The 19,465-nt window shown below is 38.4% G+C and overlaps 1 pseudogene; it reads left to right on the top strand.

Annotated features, from left to right (window-relative positions):
* Positions 1 to 908: 908 nt before the first annotated feature.
* LOC123939416 lies at positions 909 to 1,105 on the top strand (annotated as a pseudogene).
* The last annotated feature ends 18,360 nt before the right edge of the window (positions 1,106 to 19,465 follow it).

Here is a 19,465-nt window from a genome sequence, read left to right as displayed (position 1 = left end):
AGATGGTAACTTCTATCTGACTTTTTTTGTTTTTTCATTTCTCTAAAAACATGTATGGATCTTTCTGACACTGGTTGCTTAGCTTTCAGTGCCTTTACCATAGAAGGGTCTGTGTTGTAAAAGAAGTCAAAAGCAATCTTGAATAACCAGAGTGTCTAATGTCATTTCATTTTTAAACACTGCATCTTCTAAGCCTTTTTTCTCATCGTCTGGCACTGGCTCAGAAGCATTTATCCCCAAGTTGTCTTTTGTTGATTCCTCTGGTGCAGTGTCTGTGAGCTCTTGAATTTATCCTAGGTCCATATCTTGAATGGCTTCATGCCCACCTTTTTGTGCCATATCCACATATTTTCATGATTTTGTGATTTCCTTGATCAGCTCCGTTGTAAATCTTTTTAAGTCATATACAACATCTGGACACAGTTGTCCCCAGCAGGAATTGTTTGGCTTGATGGCTCTTGTGTTTTTTTTCTGGAACAATGATGGCATCTTCGGCAGTTAATTCTTCCAGATCCTCGTGATGTTCTCTCCATGGAGGTTCTCTCCCATAATCCTCTCTGTAGAGTACCTTGAAGGTCGTTAAGATCCCCTGGTCTAGAGGCTGAATTAGAGACATTGTGTTTGGGGGCAGATAGACCACTTCTGCACCTTCACTATTGAACTCATGGGGTTCTCGGTGGCCAGGGCATTGTCCACCTTCAAAAGGCAATCCCTTACTGACAGGTACTTCCTAACTTCAAAGACAAGCATCCATGGAACCAATCCAGAAGAAGGGCTCTCATTGTCCAGACCTCCTTGTACTACCCAAAGATTGGCAGCTGATGGTTGTGTTTTCCTGTTTTCCCTCAAGGTTCAGGAGTTAACGGTTTATAGCTAAGGTCCATCCTTGCATTAAAAACCTGCTCTGGAGCTTTGTGCAGTGGCAGTATCGTAGCCAATGAGGTTTATCCGAGGCGCGATTATTGCTAATTGAAAAACCTGCTCTGGCAGATGCCTTTTCTCTTCCATGATTTTCCTAACGGCATCTGGAAACTTGTCTGCTGCCCCTTGGTGGGCAGAAGCTGCTTCTCCTGTTATCTTGACATTTTTTTAAAAGATTTTATTTATTTATTTGACAGAGTGACAGAGAGAGAGCATGAGAGGGGAGGTCAGAGGGAGATGCAGACTCCCTGCCGAGCAGGGAGCCCAATACGGGACTTGATCCCGAGACTCCGGGATCATGACCTGAGCTGAAAGCAGTCGTTTAACCAACTGAGCCACCCAGGCGCCCGTATCTTGACAATTTTTAAGCCTGACTTTTTAATAAAATTATCAAACCGTCCTGTGCTGGCAGTAAATTCTCCCACTTTAGAGCCTTCATTTTTCTTCTGCTTGAAGTTATCATAAAAGGACTGCACTCTTTCTGGAATCATGCCAGACGCTATAGGTGTGCCTTTCTTATAGCAGTCCTCCACCCACGTAAAACCTGCATCTTCAATATGAGTTAAAAAGGTATATTGCAAAAATGTGAGGTTTTTGTGTCTGTGATGTAGTTGCTGTATGCCTTCACAGATTTCTGATTTTTACTGTTTTGTTTTCTACAATGGTCTGTAGACTGGATTCATTTATGAGCACCTGTAGCTGCAGATCTCAATCTATAGGACGTATCAAGCAATTCAACTTTTTTGAGTCATGTCATGACTTTTCTCTGCTTCTTGGAGCACTCCTAGCCTCACCGGTGGTGCTCTGTATGTCATGTGGTATTTTTTTTTTCTTTCTTTCTTTTTTTCCTGTGGTGTTTTTTTAAGGTGTATGTTACTATACTAAACACGATGAAAAAAATATGCAAGAACTGGGAAGGTTTTTTTTTTTTTTTTTTTACTACAGTATACAGTTTAGTGGAGGGAAAAACTCTGAGGTGATTAGTATCACATGGCATTTTTAAAAAATATTTTATTTATTTATTTATTTGTCAGAGAGAGAGAGAGAAAGAGCATGCATAAACAGGCAGAGTGGCAGGCAGAGGCGGAGAGAGAAGCAGGTTCCCACCGAGCAAGGAGCCCGATGCGGGACTTGATCCCAGGCCCCTGGGATCATGACGTGAGCTGAAGGCAGCGGCTTAACCGACTGAGCCACCCAGGCGTCCCTCCTGTGGCATTTTAAGTGGGTTCTTGTAACACTTGCACTCACTCTAGTAGCAACAAGAGACGGTTACAAAATGGTTACAGTGGTAGAGTATGCACTACAGTTAATTGTATGAAGTTAGGACTTAATACAGCATCTTTACCTTTGCTTACATTTCTCTGAACAACAAAGAGTGCCATGGATGGTTTGTAAGAATGTACATGTTATGATAAATTTTAATTTTTAAGTAGAATTGTATACATTTTATGACACCAAATGATAAAATAGCCTAGTATGCACATACATGAATTCATAACATAGCTAATTTTTTCTTAAATGTTTTGATATTTCTAGGCTGTGTGGTTTATCTGTAAGCATTTTCACATTGTCACAAATCTCAAAAAAAAAAGTCCCAACATATTTATTGAAAAAAAAAAAAAATCTGTGCATAAGAGGACCTACACAGTTCAAACCCATGTTGTTCGAGGGCCAACTCTAGTTAACTTTTCAAAAGTTAACTAGGAGCCATAAGCACCCAACATTGTCCTCCAGTGTTCCCTTATACAGTCATGTTGCTTGACTTTGGTGTTTCTCATGCATTTGGAAAAATGGCAGAGATTGAGTTTTCATTTTGAAGAATATCAAAAATTTATCTCCCGTGTTTATACACTAAACCAGTCCATTTCAAGCGGAGGAAACTTCGTATGGAAACTATTAAAGATTTATGTGAGTAGGGTAGATGGTACTTTTCTTTTCTTCTTTTTTTTAAAGATTTTATTTATTTACTTGATAGAGAGAGATCACAAGTAAGCAGAGAGGCAGGCAGAGAGAGTGAGAAGGAAGCAGGCTCCCTGCTGAGCAGAGAGCCCGATGTGGGACTCGATCCCAGGACCCTGAGATCATGACCTGAGCCGAAGGCAGCGGCTTAAACCACTGAGCCACCCAGGCACCCAGATGGTACTTTTCAAATGGAGAACATGTTATCCTTCAGAGGACATTGGGCGAGGTCTGGAGGTGATTGTCACAGCTGAGGGGGTGCTATCGGCATCTAGTGGGAAGAGGCTGGGTCTGCTGCTAAACATGTCAGGACACACAGGATAGCCTCCTGCCCCCCAGGGAAAGGAGTTATCCAGTATAAGATGTCAGTAATGCCAAGCTTAAGAAAACTTGAACTAGAAGGATTTTTACTGGCTTGAGATTCTGCATGTAGCTAGAGAAGTCTTAATCTGTGTCCCCAATTATAGTTCATTATGGGCAGGGTAGGAAACACTAAGGGTCCTTAGTTCTTTTAAATATCAAGAAACCTCAGGGTGCCTGGGTGGCTCTGACAGTTAATTGGCCAATTCTTGATTTCTGCTCAGGTCATGATCTCAGGGTCATGGTGATCGATCAATCCCCCTGTGGCTCAGTAGGGAGTCTGCTTGAAGATTCTTTCTCTCTTTCCCTTTGCTCCTCCACCTGCTCTCTCTCTCAAATAAATAAGTAAATAAATCTTTAAAAATAAATATCCATAAACCTGTAACATTGTCCTGAGAATCCAGTTCTAAACTTTATAATATAGATTTTATTTTTAAATTTTTATTTCTATTTTTAAAAATATTTCTTTGTTTATTGTAGAGAGAGAGAGAGCAAGAATCTGCTAGTTGGAGGGGTTGGGGACAGAGGGAGAGAAGCAGATCCCCTGCTGAGCACAAAGCCTGATACAAGGGTTGCTGCCAGGACCCTGAGAGTCCCCAAGAATCAGCTGCTTATCCAATTGAGCCACCCAGATTCCTCTATAATATAAATTTTAAAATTTATGTGGAAAGTCAAATGTAGAGCTATAGACTCTATTAATGAAAATTTAAGGATTTAGTTAATAGCTTGTATTTCAAAATTAGATAATGGTTAACAAATCTAGCACTTAGAGTATACACCCAATCAATCCCTTCTTCCCTTCAAATTTCTTGCAAATTGGATCTCTACTCTTTTTCTAGTTGTTAACATGACATCATAAGAAATAATTCTCACAAATAACTCAGTGACGAAATGGACAAAGTGTATGAATAGACAGTTCTAAAAAGCAATGTATAAAACCAACAAACATGAAAAATGTATTCAAGAGATCAAACCATTTTTGCATATCAAATTCACCTACATTTTTAATTAAAACAACAACAACAACAAGAAAACCAAAAATATCTAGAGAGTAGGAGAGGATGTGGTGATTGATGTTTGCATTTTGTATCCACCAGGATCCATTTTTCTTTCTTTTGGGAAGAGTGGTCAGGAAAATGCAAGTGTCAAATTTTTTCATGAGAAAGGACTATCTTAGGCTGTGTCCAAAGTCATCGTGTTATTAGAGAAGACAGAGATAAAAAGCGTTGAAAGAAAAGAGAGGGCATATCCTCTATAAATTCCCCTAGATGAGAATCTTGAAGAAGCTACTCCAAGAGGAGAGTGTGGCTACATTTAGATAACAGTTATGGTCCCAGATAGGACCATGTCACAATGGCAATCCAAGAAATAATACATATAGGTATCTACTGCTCTTCGAAATGGTTGGAGCTTAAGTTATATATTAATGGGTACTATTAAGTAGCATCCAAAATAAGTATTTTTTCTTCCTTTAAAAAAAATATTTATTTATTTATTTGGGGGGGAGAGAGAACATGCATACGCAATCAGTGGGGATTAACAGAGGGAGAGGGAGAAGCAGACCCCCCCTCCCCCCGCCCTGCATCCTGCTGAGCAGGGAGCCTGACATGGGGCTTGATTCCAGAACCCTGTGAACCTGAGCCAATGGCAGATGCTTAACCAACTAAGGACCCAGTTACCCTTCTTCCTTGTATTACCAAAACACAAAAACAACAACAACAACAACAACAACAAAAATATATGGTACTCTGGCATATTCTCTCATGCATTATCTAGTCTTTCTTTCTCCCAGATGAGATGCTGCATTGACCAGTATGTACCAACTTCAGCAGTTTGTGTTTTAATGAGAATGAAAAAAAAAAATCCACATTGGCTAACAACTGGCAGCAGTGTTGTACCCCCAGTTTTCCTCTTGTGATGCTGAAAACTGCTCATCCAACAGATTGTGTTTGCAACAGCATTGTATTAATAGGCATCCGATGCCATTATCACTGGAAACCCATAGAGTGTGTCTGATTTGGGAATAAGAGCGCACACATAACAATGTGCAATTAGAGTGGAGACTTTTAAAACATTCACCTGCAGGTTTAAGCCTGAGAAGCAGTTTCAGGAATTCTTCCTGAGCTGTAGAGACTTTTGAATATTTTATATTTCAGAAGACCTCATAATGGCATTTTTGTTTCCTGGTTTTCAAGTTGACGTTTATTCAATGTAATAGAAAGCCAGATTTTGGGAAATGTTCCTTCTCTCTTTGGGTTCTGTAGTTACATAGGGCAGAGAAGAAATAGTTTTAATGCTCCACTGGATATTTACAGTTGGGTGATATTTTTCTTGTTCAGGGTCTGAATATACCCTGGTGTGCTGTTTTAAAAATCAATCATAGATACATTTGCATAGTTAGTACAAGCACAGGCAATTCACAGAGGGGGCACATTTCAGTGTTGGGGAAAAAAAAATTAAGAATGCGGTTCCTACCAGTAGCATTTTGGACCCAATCTGCTTTACCTTTTTTCCCCCTTTAATGCAGAGAAAGTTTTATAGTGAATTAGTTTTCCAACTGCATTATATTAATTGGAATCAAAAGTCATTATTAGAGTAGACCCATGGAGCAAGGTTGTTTAATTAGGAGGCAGTTGCCAGAATTAGAGATATAGGCGTTAGTAAAAACTTCATATAGTGTTACAAAGTGAAATTTTAACCAATTAATTAATTAATTAATTTATTTATTTATTTTATTTATTTGACAGAGAGAAATCACAACTAGGCAGAGAAGCAGGCAGAGAGAGAGGAGGAAGCAGGCTCCCTGAGGAGCAGAGAGCCCGATGCGGGGCTCGATCCCAGGACCCTGGGATCATGACCTGAGCCGAAGGCAGAGGCTCTAACCCACTGAGCCACCCAGGCGCCCCTTAACCAATTAATTTATATCTATTCCACATTCAGCAGACACGCATTGAGTATATACAGAGTTCTAGAGACTGTCTAGGTGATGTGGATGGAAACGTAAAAGTGAGAGAGAGGCAGAGGACCTTACATGTTAGTATTCTCCAGAATGTTACATTTAGAACTATAAATGTTGAGCTCTAATTCCAGGATATGCATTTAGGGACTAGGTTATTAATGTAACTGTTACAAGCCTGGTTTTCCTGATTTATGCCAAAAAAAATAATCTGGCTACTTCTTTTTTTTCCTTCCTTTATTTCCATTCTTTCCTTCATTTCCTTCCTTCCTTTGCTCCCTCCTTCCTTCTTTCCCTTCCTCCCTCCCTCCCTCCCTTCTTTCTTTCTTTGTTAGATATATTTATTTTAGGGAAAGAGAGAGAGTACATGTGAGCCGGGGATGGGAGGGAGAGACAAACAAACTTCCTGCTGAGCGGTGAACCTGTGGAGGGCTCCCTCTCACCATCCTGAGATCATGACCTGAGCCAAAATCAAGAATCTGACGCCTAACTGACTGAGCCACCCAGGCACCCTTCTGGCTACTTATTTCTTACATCTTTTTTTTAGTGATAATTAAGATCAAGGAAAAAGGGGAAACATTATAAATGGAATGTAAAGAATGATTATCCAGCAGAAATTTAGGATGCTGTAGTGGGACTGATGAGTGGGTATCCTGTGATATTGTGTGTAGGAAATGGGGTAATGGTAGTAGTGGAAATGTAGGTTAGGAACAAAGTTGATTCTTCTTCATTATTTATTTTTAATTATTTTACTTGAATATAATTGACATGAAGTGTTACATCAGTTTTAGGTATAGAACATAGTGATTCCATTCTTCTATATGTGATGTTATACTCACCACAAGTGTATCTACCATCTGTCACTATACAGTACCACTCTGATATCATTGGCCATACTCTCCATGCTTTATTTTTATGACTTACTCCTTCTGTGGCTGAAAGTCTGTATCTGTCATTCATCTTCACCTATTTTGCCCATCTTCCCATCTCCCTTTCCTCTGACGGTCTTCAGTTTGTTCTCTGTATCCATAGGTATGACTCTGCCTTTTATTTGTTGAGTCCTTTAAGATTCTACCATGCATAAAGTCATATAGGATTTGTCTTTTTTAGTCTGGCTTATTTCATTTAGGATAATATTTTCTAGATCCAGCTATGTTTTCACAAATGGCAAGAATTCATCTTTTAATGGCTGTGGAATATTCCTGTGTGTATGTGTGTGTATCACATTATCCATATCCATTCATCTGTCAGTAGACGCTCAAATTGTTTCCATGTTTTGGCTATTGATTCCTGTCTGTCTGTTTGTTTGTTTGTTTAAATTCAATTAGCCAACATATAGTACATACTAGTTTCAGATGTAGAGTTTATAATTCAGTTGCATATAACACCCAGTGCTCATCACATCATGTGCCTTCCTTAATGCCCATCACCCAATTAATACCAAAATTAAAGAAACACATTAGTAATAATACAGTAACAGTAGGGTACCTTAATACCCCACTCATATCAATGGGCAGATGATCTAAGCAGAAGATCAATAAGGAAACAAGGACTTTGAGTGACACACTAGACCAGATGGACTTCTCAGATACATACAGAGCATTTCATCCTAAAGCAACAGAATACACATTCTGCTCAAGTGCACGTGGAACATTCTCCAGAGTAGATCATATACTGGATCACAAATCAGGTCTCTACTGGTACCAGAAGATTGGGATTATTCCTTGTATGTTTTTAGGCCAGAATGCTTTGAAACTTGAACTCAACCACAAAAGGAAATTTGGAAGGAACTCAAATACTTGGAGGTTAAATAGCATCCTACTAAAAAGAATGTATGGGACAACCAGGAAATTAAAGCAGAATTTTAAAAATTTCATGGAAGCAAATGAAAATGAAAACACAACTGTTCAAAACCTTTGGGATGCAGCAAAAGAGGTCCTAAGAGGGAAGTACATAGCAATACAAGTTTTTCTCAAAAAATTAGAAAAGTCTCAAATACACAAGCTAACTTTACATCTAAAGGAGCTGGAGAAAGAACAGCAAATAAAGCCTAAGCCAAGCAGAGGAAGAGAAATAATAGAGAACTATGAAACAGAAACCAAAAGAACAGTAGAACAGATCAGTGAAAATATAGGTTGGTTCTTTGAAAGAATTAATAACATTGAAAAACTTCTAGCCAGACTTATCAAAAAGAAAAAAGACCCAAATTAATAAAATCATGAATGAAAGAGGAAAGATCACAATGAACACCAAAGAAACACAATTATAAGAACATATTATGAGCAACTATAGGCCAACAAATTTAGGCAATCTAGAAGAAATGGATGCATTCCTAGAGATGTATAAGCTACCAAAACTCAACCAAAATCTCCCAACAAACAAGAGTCAGGGCCAAGTGGCTTCCCAGGGGAATTCTACCAAACATTTAAAGAAGAATACCTATTCTTCTGAAGCTGTTTCCAAAAGTAGAAATGGAAGAAAAACTTCCATTCTCATTCTGTGAGGTCAGCATTATCTTGATTCAAAAACCAGAGACCCCACCAAAAAGGAGAATTACAGACCAGTATCCCTGATGAACAGGGATGCCAAAATTCTCCAAGATAATAGGCAGTAAGATCCAACAGTACAGTAAAAGTATTATTCACCATGACCAAGTGGGATTTATTCCTGGGCTGCAAGGGTGATTTCTGTTTATTTTTTGCAAAATAATTGCTGAGTGACTGCCATGTGCTAGGCCCTATTTCAGATGCAGAGATATGATAGTGAACAAAATAGACCCCCCCCCACACACACACACAAAAAAGTTTTTCATGCACCTTATATTCTATGGGGGTGGAAGGGTCTTGATAGAAAATAAATATCTAAAATATATGAGCGTCAGATTTAAAAAAGAATAATGCAGGAAGAGTAATATGGAATATATGTGCTTTCTAATGTAAATCTAGAGGTTAGTTCTAGCTTCAGGCATGGCTTGATCCAGGAAATGTATCAAAAAGTGTCATTCCCCATTTATTTCTTCATCTTGTGCTCCTTTCCTCATTGTACCCATAGAGTGTCTCATTAAAGTAATTGCAAGAGTTAAGAACTTACATTGCCCCCCCCCAAAAAATCTCTAGCAATTTCAGCAGGTGAACATATGTTTCCTGTAGCTCTAACATTAAGTTAATATGTGACATTAAGTCACACATGAGTCTTAGCATTATATGGGTCTTATCTCTGACATGAATCAATCACAGGAGATGAGAATATGCTGATAGCGTAGGGTCTGGGTTTATGTGACCAATTCTGGCACCAAGCAGTGGCATGAGCCCACTCACACCAAGTAAATTGGAACATGGAAGGCCAGGACCTCTAAGCAAAATGAGAGGAAGGCAGAATGAGTATTTGGAAGGCAAAAGCAATAGGCATGTGCCTCTCTGCCTGACTCTCTGCCTACTTGTGATCTCTCTCTCTGTCAAATAAATAAATAAAATCTTAAAAAAAAAAAAAAGCAACAGGCATGTAATATACTCGGACTCACTTATTATAATTTTGCTTTCTGAGGCAAAAGAAAATATAGTTACAGTGTATGTGCTGTCTGTGTAGGGGGAAGGGCTGTTTATCCTGTGGAGCATCATATCTCCCATAGTTAGCATAGTTCTGGGATGTGGTAGGCACTCAAAGTTTTACTAAAGGAACAAGCAAGTGAGTAAATGAATGACTTAGATACATGATTGTGGCTGCCTTGATTAAATAATACTATCTTTGCCAGCATAAGGAAAATTGTAAGGAAGCTGTGTGTATTTAACTGCCTTATAGAACGAGCAACGAACAGGGATTTAATTAGCTGTAATAGGGTTGGGTAGTATCAGATACTCAATTGAATAATTACTGGTTTGGGCCAAGGGATGTTTTTATCCTTTACTCTGATTCTCTATATGTGGTTTATATTCATTCTTTTTCTTTTTCTTTTAGAAAGGAAAAGGAAATTTTCTTCTAAAGAGAGAAATTGGTATGCTTCTGTCTACACTATTTGAGACATTCTATTGAATATTTACAACTAAAATACTTATTTTTCATAAAAGTAGGTTAAACTGGTAAATATCTTAAGTAAGGAAAATATATTATTTCTGGATATTTCTCTACATGATATCATTGACATTTCTAGTGATTTTATGTACTTCAGAAATTATTAAAAAAAAAAAAAAGAAATTATTGGGGGCGATTAAATTAGTGTTGCTAGAAAGATAAGAAGGAATACTTTCCATTATGCCCAATAAGAGAATCCACATTTCTTAAATTATTCTCCAGGGAACACTGTATATAATAGGGACATTTAATTAATTAGAAGCAAATTCACATATGGTGGTTGTTGGGGAAGGTAGTTATTGTTTCTCCATGACCATGTAAATGCACTGAAGAGAAGGTGATCATCACTGGTCCTGAGGAAAGGGCCACATATGCATTTCATTCATAAATGGTGTTTAAAAACTGAAAAAACCAAGTTGTATTTCTTTGCCCCAAATTGGGCTTTACTCTGGTTTGACCTTATTAGCAGATCAGTCTGCTGCCCCTCTTCTTCTTTTCTTCTTTTAATTAAGTTTTATGATACCAGGCCTCACATTTAGGTCTTTCATCCATTTTGAGTTATTTTTGTGTATGGTGTAAGAAAGTGATCCATTTCATTCTTTGGCATGTTACTGTCCAGTTTTCCCAGCACTGTTTGTTGGAGAGACTGTCTTTTCCCCATTGCATATTCTCGCCTCCTTTGTCATACATTGGTCATGTAAATATGGGCTCTCTATTCTGTTCCAGGGATCTGTGTGTCTATTTCTGTGCTAGTGCCATATTGTTTGGATTACAACAGCTTTCAAGTGTATCTTGAAATCTGGGATGTGACACCACCAGCTTATTTCTTTTTCCTCAAGATGGACTATTCAGGGTCTTTTCTGGTTCCATACAAATTTTCAGATTATTCTAGTTCTGTGAAAAATGCTGCTGATATTTTGTTGGTGGTTGCCTTCAACCTGTAGATTGCTTTGGCTGGTATGGACGTTTTAACAATTCTTCCAGTCCGTGGTTCTGGTAAGTCTTTCCATTCATTTGCATCATGTTTAGTTTCATCAGTGTTTTATAGTTTTCCGTGTATAGGTCCTTCATCTCTTGGTTAAGTTTATATTTAGGTGTTTTATTCTTTTTGGTGTAATTATAAATGAAATTACTTTCTTAATTTCTTTCTCTGCTACTTGATTATTAATGAACATAAAATTAATATGTAGAAATCTGTGACACTTATGTCCTGCAACTTCACTGAATTCATTTATTCTAATGTTCTGTTTTGGGGCTTTTGTAGTTTTTTTGTTTTAATGGAGTCATTTTTTTTTTTTAAATGTATGGTATCATATCATCTGCAAAGAGTGATGGTTTTACTTTATCAGTTTGGATGACTTATTTCTGGTCTGATTGCTGAGGTTAGGACTTCTACTACAATAGAACAGTAGTGGTGAGATGGATATCCTTGTCTTGCTCTAGACCATAGAGGGAAAGCTCTCAGTTTTTCACCACTGAGGATGATTTTAGCTGTGACTTTTTCATATATGACCTTTATTATGCTGAGGTATATTGCCTCTAAACCTACTTCGTTGAAAGTTTTTGTAATGAACAGATGTTGAATTTTGTCAAATACTTTTTCTGCATCTATTTGGATGATCATATGATCTTTACCTTTAATTTTGTTAATGTGGATTATCATATTGATTAATTTGTGGATATTGAGCAGTCCTTGCATCCTCAGATTAATCCCACCTGATCATGGTGTATGATCCTTTTAATGTATTGTTGAATGATTTGTTAATATTTTGTTGAGAATTTTTACATCTATATTTATCAGGGATATTGGCCTACAGTTTTTTGTTTGTTTATTTGTTCTTTGTAGTGTCTTTGGTTTGGTATCAGGGTAATGCTAGCCTTGTAGGATAAATTTGGGAACTTCTATTTTTTGGAATAGATTGAGAATAGAAATTAACTCATCTTTATATATTTGGTAGAATTCTCCTGTTAATTCTTCTGGTCCTGGACTTATTTTTTGTTAGATTTTTGATTATTGATTCAATTTCATTATAGTAATTGGTCTATTCAAATTTTCTATTTCTTCTTGATTCAGTTTTGGGAGATCGTATGTTTCTAGGAATTTTTCCATTACTTCTAGGCTATCCGGTTTGTTGGCATGTAATTTTTCATAGTAGTTTTTTTTTTTTTTTTAACAATCTTTTGTATATCTGGGGTCACCTTCTTTTTAAATATTTGTTTACCCTTCCTTGTTCTGTTATCTATTCTTCCTAACTTTTTTTTTTAGTGTTTACCATGTGATAGAATCTGTGCCAAGTATTTTACTACATCAGCTCCTTCTGTTGTGATGTCTGTTAATCTTATAAAGTTTGTTCTCTGTGTTGATTGTTAGTGATGATTGCTTAGTGGATTCTTCCTTGGAAACGACTTTTCCATTTTATTTATTTATTTTTTCAGCGTAACACTATGCATTGTTTTTGCACAACGCCCAGTGCTCCATGCAATACGTGCCCTCCCTATTACCCACCACCTGGTTCCCTCAACCTCCCACCCCCACCCCTTCAAAACCCTCAGGTTGTTTTTCAGAATGACTTTTCCATTTTAACAGTGATTTTTTGTTGTTGTTGTTGTTCTGACTCAGTGGTTTTAAACTTGAATGTGCACCAGAATCACTTAGAAGGCTCGTTGTCCACGATGTCCTTCAACGGACGAATGGATAAGGAAAATGTGGTCCATATACATGATGGAATATTATGCCTCCATCAGAAAGGATGAATACCCAACTTTTGTAGCAACATGGACGGGACTGGAAGAGATTATACTGGGCGAAATAAGTCAAGCAGAGAGAGTCAAGTATCATATGGTTTCACTTATTTGTGGAGCATAACAAAGAACATGGAGGACATGGGGAGATGGAGAGGAGAAGGGAGTTGTGGGAAATTGGAGGGGGAGATGAACCATGAGAGACTGTGGACTCTGAAAAACAATCTGAGGGTTTTGAAGGTGCGGGAGGTGGGAGGTTGGGGAACCAGGTGGAGGGTAATAGAGAGGGCACGTATTGCATGGAGCACTGGATGTGTTGCAAAAACAATGAGTACTGTTACGCTGAAAATAAATACATAAAAAAAAAAGAAGGCTCATTGTTAAAACAAATCACTGGGCTCCTTTCAGAGTTTCTGACTCACTTTATCTGGGGTCATGTCTAAATATTTGGATTTGCAGCAAATTCGCAAGCAATGCTGATGGTGGGGGACCATATTTCGAGAGCTACTGCTCAACCTCAAAGAAGTAGTTGGTTATGATCCAAATCTGCTTGGTGTTGTGAGGAAAAAGTGAAATGTGAAATAAGAAGTGCTGAGTTCCACCCCAGTTCTTTCACCCAGGGTATAGATTACTAATTTAACTTCAGGCTTTGGTTTCCTGAATCATTAATTTGTGGATATGCATGCATATCTTCTGAGGGCATCTGTAAGGATGAAAGTCAGGAATAATATGATATCCTTTTGAGTTGATAATATCATATAGAAGAACGGTGGTGGAAAACAATGGATAGAGCATTTAGATCACTGACAGGACCAGTTAGTGGGAGTCTGCTGCAGATGGAGTTTAAATATAGAATGATCCCCTTTCCTTTATTTATTCAACAAATATTTATTGATCACTCAGTAGATGCTAGTGGAGAGAGGCAAGAGTGAAGAAAAGAGACAAAAACCTATGCTAGTGTAGAATTTACATTCTAGGGGGAAAATACAACAAAGAGGATAAACATATAATATGTTCTGAGCTAAGAAGTAAAATGAAGGAAAAAGAGAATGGAGGTGGCTTGGCCATAGCTGTGTGAAGAGAAGCAATTTTAATTTACACATAATACTTAGGCTGATCTCTTGTGGAGCTAAATTAAAATGCAGATTACCATACTATACCCCCATATATTTCCTATTTTACCTTTGGGCTGGGCTGGAGCCTGGGGGTTGCCCATTGACTGAAAAGTTGTTCTAAAGCAAATGGACTTAGACTTCAGAGTCTGACTAAGAAACAGTGAGCTGGAGGGTAGTGAGAAGGTTTAGCAGTGTAGATAGAGTTTGAAAGGAAGATGGACAGGGACTGAAAGGGCAGACACAATGAGAAACAGTCAAGACTAAAATCCGTATCACAGAGAGGTTGGGAGAAGCTCAGGCAAACTGGCTGGGTAGAAAGATGATAGGTGGTGGTAGGGGGGAATCCATGTGTGATTTTGGCCCTTCCTTACCTTGGTGGCCTTGGGCACATTACTTAGCTTCTTGAAAACTTAGTTCCACAAAGAGGGTGTGTTTGTGTCTGTTTGTGTACACACACATATGTGTACCTCTCTTCCTTGTTGGTAGCCTTAGTGGTTACAGATTATACATGCCAAACTCCAAGCCCGGTATCTGGACCACAGCTTGGTAGAATAAATTCTCAAAACACAACCTGAACATAAAGAGGACCCAAAAGCATAAAAGCGATACAGGGTGGATCTTGACACTCCGTTGTGTGCCTCAGAATATTTTGACAATATAGGCATGTGTTGGGAAAGTTCTCATGGTGGGAAACAGCTTGGAAACAATCATTGATTAGAATTCCTGGGAGTTGTCTCCCCCTGGATTATTTTACTCCTGTATTTTGTGACTTGTTTTCAAAGATCTCAGGGAAACCAGTGGTTCTGAGTTCATCACTTGTCATCTACGATATCCAGCATTGTAGAAGTAAGAGTTTTCACATAGTTTCATTTGTACCATGTGAGCTGCGCTCTGTTCCCAGCCAGATGGATGTTCCATCCATCTTCCAGGATTGAAGAAACATTTCTCTGCCCCCTGAAATTAACTGTATTTGGAAGCCCTTCTGGGTTTTGTTGTTGCCTATTCTGAAGGTTTATTTTTTAACAGTAAACCTTATATGGTACATTGGAGAACACTGTCACGTTTAGTGTTTGTCCAAAGGAGAACCAACTAAGCTTTTTATTTCTGAGACCCATTGTATCTCCAACGTAGTGAAAAACAGAGAATGGTAATCTCAGTGTGTTTGTGATTTTGTGAGATTGAAGATCAAAACAAGTGCCATTAGTTTTTTTTCCAGAGATGAATAAAAGATCAATTTGGATTCTAAGATAAACATGTCTTTAGTCTACTTCTTTTTTCCTGACAGTTTTCAGGTATCCAACATTTGCTACAGAAAATGTGTTTCATGCTTCGGTTCTGGTTATGAGAATGTCACTCCCTGATTAAGTCTATTGGATCTATAATCTGGTCCCATGGATCCCATTTTCTGATCTTACACCATTGTTCCTTTACATGACATCTCCATTTTTTTTCTCCTATGGTAAAAGCCATGCGGACAATTCCTTTTTTGTCTCCATGGACTCTGAGTACAGAATTGGACACATTATTGGTGTTAGGTAATTACTTGATTAGATTGCACTGATTAAAACAAGGAGTTAGAGTTCTTGTTAGCTCGCCTTATTTCCTCTGCAGTGAAATTTTCCAAAATGCATTCTATAGAACATTAGTCCTATAATATGCTCCATTGAAAAAGAGTCTGTGTCCACATAAGCTTAGGAAATGCTCTGTGTGCTAGCCGTTCTTGGACGTTCATAATACACATTGGATACAAAGTCTGAAAAATCCAACATTAAGGATTCTATTTAATTTATTAGCTCCCCGCATGATTTTGACTAAGCATCTCTTTTCTGTTGCTTCATTCTTTTTGCTGTGAGAACTCTTCGGGAAACTCTGTTTTACTACTACCTTATTCTTAACTTACTTCAAGCTTTTCAACATCATCTCTGAAAAAAGTGTTTTCTCCTTTCTCAGACTGTTTTAATAACACTAATCCAATCTCATCGTTATACTCGTGGTTTGCTGGGGTCAGCTCTTAGTTGTTGGTGGAATATCTCTGATTGAGTGCCCCTGTCTTCCCAGTTCACGTGGACATCACATCGATGCACCCCTACGCCCACTCCATGCCCAAGCCAGTCAGTCAGCCAACCTGTGGACGCAAATAGATGTGGTCTATCAGTACTGTGTCACAGCTGGCTAAGGGCGTGGTTGATAAAAGAGCCCGGATTTTCCAGTTCTGTTTCAGGACCATTTTATTGTAGTTCTCCCTGCCCCCTTTATCCTTCTTCTAGGTTTATGGAGGTATAACTGACAAATAGTGTAAATATTTAAAGTGCACAATATGGTTTGATATGCATATACTCATGGTTTTGTTTTTGTTTTTGTTTTTTTTTTTTTTAAGGATTAAAATATTTTTTTCCCTTTTTATTAATTTTTTCAGCGTAACAGTATTCATTCTTTTTGCACAACACCCAGTGCTCCATGCAAAACGTGCCCCCCCATCACCCACCACCTGTTCCCCCAACCTCCCACCCCTGACCCTTCAAAACCCTCAGGTTGTTTTTCAGAGTCCATAGTCTCTTATGGTTCGCCTCCCCTCCCCAATGTCCATAGACCGCTCCCCCTCTCCCAATCCCACCTCCCCCCAGCAACCCCCAGTTTGTTTTGTGAGATTAAGAGTCATTTATGGTTTGTCTCCCTCCCAATCCCATCTTGTTTCATTTATTCTTCTCCTATCCCCCTACATATTTTGTTTCTTAGCTACCCAGTACCACAGGCTGGTAAAAGCAACTTGCATTAGTTGCTTGTCTACATTTACCAGAACCACTTGTGGAGGTTAGAGAGTTTTCTGCTGTAAAAGACTCTGAGAAGTAAAAATTCTTTCCCCATTCTTTAGTTGCATATGCTAGAGTTGGGAAGGTTTTGTTTGTCCCCATTCCTTTAGTGAGTGGCATGGCCAGATTTTCCAGATACCTAGACAGAGCCAGCTCTTTGCCCTCTACCACGCATGTGTTTTCCAGCCCCGTGACCTTGGACAGGTCATTTCTTTGAACATAAATTTCCTCACTGATGTACTTAGCAGATGATAACCTTAAGCTACCACATGGGGACATTGTGGAACTGGAGTGAGATGCAGTGTGTGTGAATGCATTTTATAAATTATAAAGTGCTATTAAAATTATATTAGTCCATTACTTATATAAAATATTAAATCGTGACACCACTCTACTTCAATTTCATAGTCATTAATAGGAATGAGAAGCAGTTTAGCATAGCAATTAAGAATGCAGACTTCGTCATCAGGCAGGCCTGAGTTAATCCCTTCTGTATCTCTTACCCACTGGGTGTTTTGGGAACGTTTACAGTCTCATACCTTCTCATTCCCTCACTTATAAAACGGAGGTAATTTCAGGACCTAATTCATAGGGTTGTCCTAAAGATTAAATTATACATGAGAAACACTTAATGACAGTGCCAGGTGGAGAGTTAGATCTTAAAAAAATAATAATTGGAATTATATTTATCTTATTCATCTACTAATTTAACTAGCCTAATAAGAGACGTGTCTAAGCTCTCTTTTCCCATAGACACTGTATAGGGGACTATCCGTTTATTCTTTAACTCCAAGCTTCATTTCTTGTTTTGTTTTGTTTTTTTAATTTTTTAATTCTTTTATAGGCATATAATGTATTATTAGCCCCAGGAGTACAAGTCTGTGAATCACCAAGTTTACACACTTCACAGCACTCACCATAGCACGTACCCTCCCCAATGTCCATAACCCCACCATCCTCTCCCGATCCCCCTTCTCCCAGGCCCTCTCAGTTTGCTTTGTGAAATGAGAGTCTCTTATGGTTTGTCTCCCTCCCGATCCCATCTTGTTTCATTTGTTCTTTTCCTACCCCCCAAGCCCCCACATTGCATCTCCACTTCCTCATATCAGGGAGATCATATGATAGTTGTCTTTCTCCGATTGACTTATTTCACTAAGCATGATACCCTCTAGTTCCATCCACGTTGTCGTAAATGGCAAGGTTTCATTTCTTTTGATGGCTGCATAGTATTCCATTGTGTATATATACTACATCTTCTTTATCCATTCATCTGTTGACGGCTATCTAGGTTCTTTCCATAGTTTGGCTACTCTGGACATATTCCTTAAGATTTTTATTTGAGAGAGAGTGCCTCAGATCCTCCCAGGATCCTGACATCATGACCTGAGCTGAAGTCAGATGCTTAAGGGACTGAGCCACCCAGACGCACCATGCTTAATTTTCTTAAAAAATTTTATTATTTGAGAGAGAGACAGAGATACTGAGAGAGAGCACAAGTGGGAGGAGAGAGAGAAGCAGACTTCCCACTGAGCAGGGAGCCTGACTCAGGACTTCATCTCAGGACACTTGAAATCATGACCTGAGCCAAGGGCAGATGCTTAACCGACTGAGCTACCCAGGCACCCAGCTTAATTTCTTTATAAAGCCCTTAAAAAAAAAGCCCTTGATAGTTCTCTCTCCCAATGCAGAATTGTTTTCAGTTTACAGGTTTTCTTTCCTCCCTGATTTCTTCCAAGCAGTGTGTTCCAGATCCGTGTGTATCTAACTTTACCTCTTAGGGGTGAAGCATTCCTTCCTCCTTCTCTCCTTTTCCTCCTCCACCTTTCCTCTTATTCTCTTCCTTGGAAATGTGTTGCCTGATGTCCTACCCATTTAAAAAATAATGGTTAGTGTTTCATGGTGCTTGAAGTTTCCAATTGGAAAAAAACATAGCTTTATCTTAGAAACTGGAAAGACATTGCTCTTGAATTTTAAGACACAATTTTAAAAGAGAATATTAAAATGGAACATAATTTATACTTGGTTTTGCACACTTTTTCTTCCTTACTTTATTTTCCTCCCTTTTTCTAGAAGACGGCTCTAATAGTCTCTTGAGTTTTTCACCAGAAAGACTTGCTTACCAATTCTAGAACATATTAATAAAATACAGAGCAATACAAAAACTGACTTGTTTTTATTTTAAGGACCAATGAATAAATAGAAGCATAATTTATTAGTTTTGATTTACAGGAAGCGGTTCCTTTCCAAATGAGATAAAAAGCTCCACTAAAGGTAATAGCCTGTGGCTGAACTCATTGTTACTTGATGAAGAAACCTATCAACTCCATCATAATCCACTTACTTGTCAGTCCTGTTAAGATCTTGGCTAGAGGAAGGTTTTAGCCTTTACATTAAATGTAAACTGTAACACAGACAGAGGCACATGAATCGAAAGAAGGAGTCATCTAGTCAGAATGATCGCTCTGCTTCTTATTAGTTACTATTTCTCTGAGGTTCAATCTCCTGCCGCAAATATTTAGATAATGCAGAGGCTG

The sequence above is a fragment of the Meles meles genome, chromosome 3 (assembly GCF_922984935.1).
Source record: "Meles meles chromosome 3, mMelMel3.1 paternal haplotype, whole genome shotgun sequence".
NCBI lineage: Eukaryota > Metazoa > Chordata > Mammalia > Carnivora > Mustelidae > Meles > Meles meles.
The sequence above is the reverse complement of the archived record's forward strand: the minus strand, read 5'-3'. Positions and strand labels throughout refer to the sequence as shown.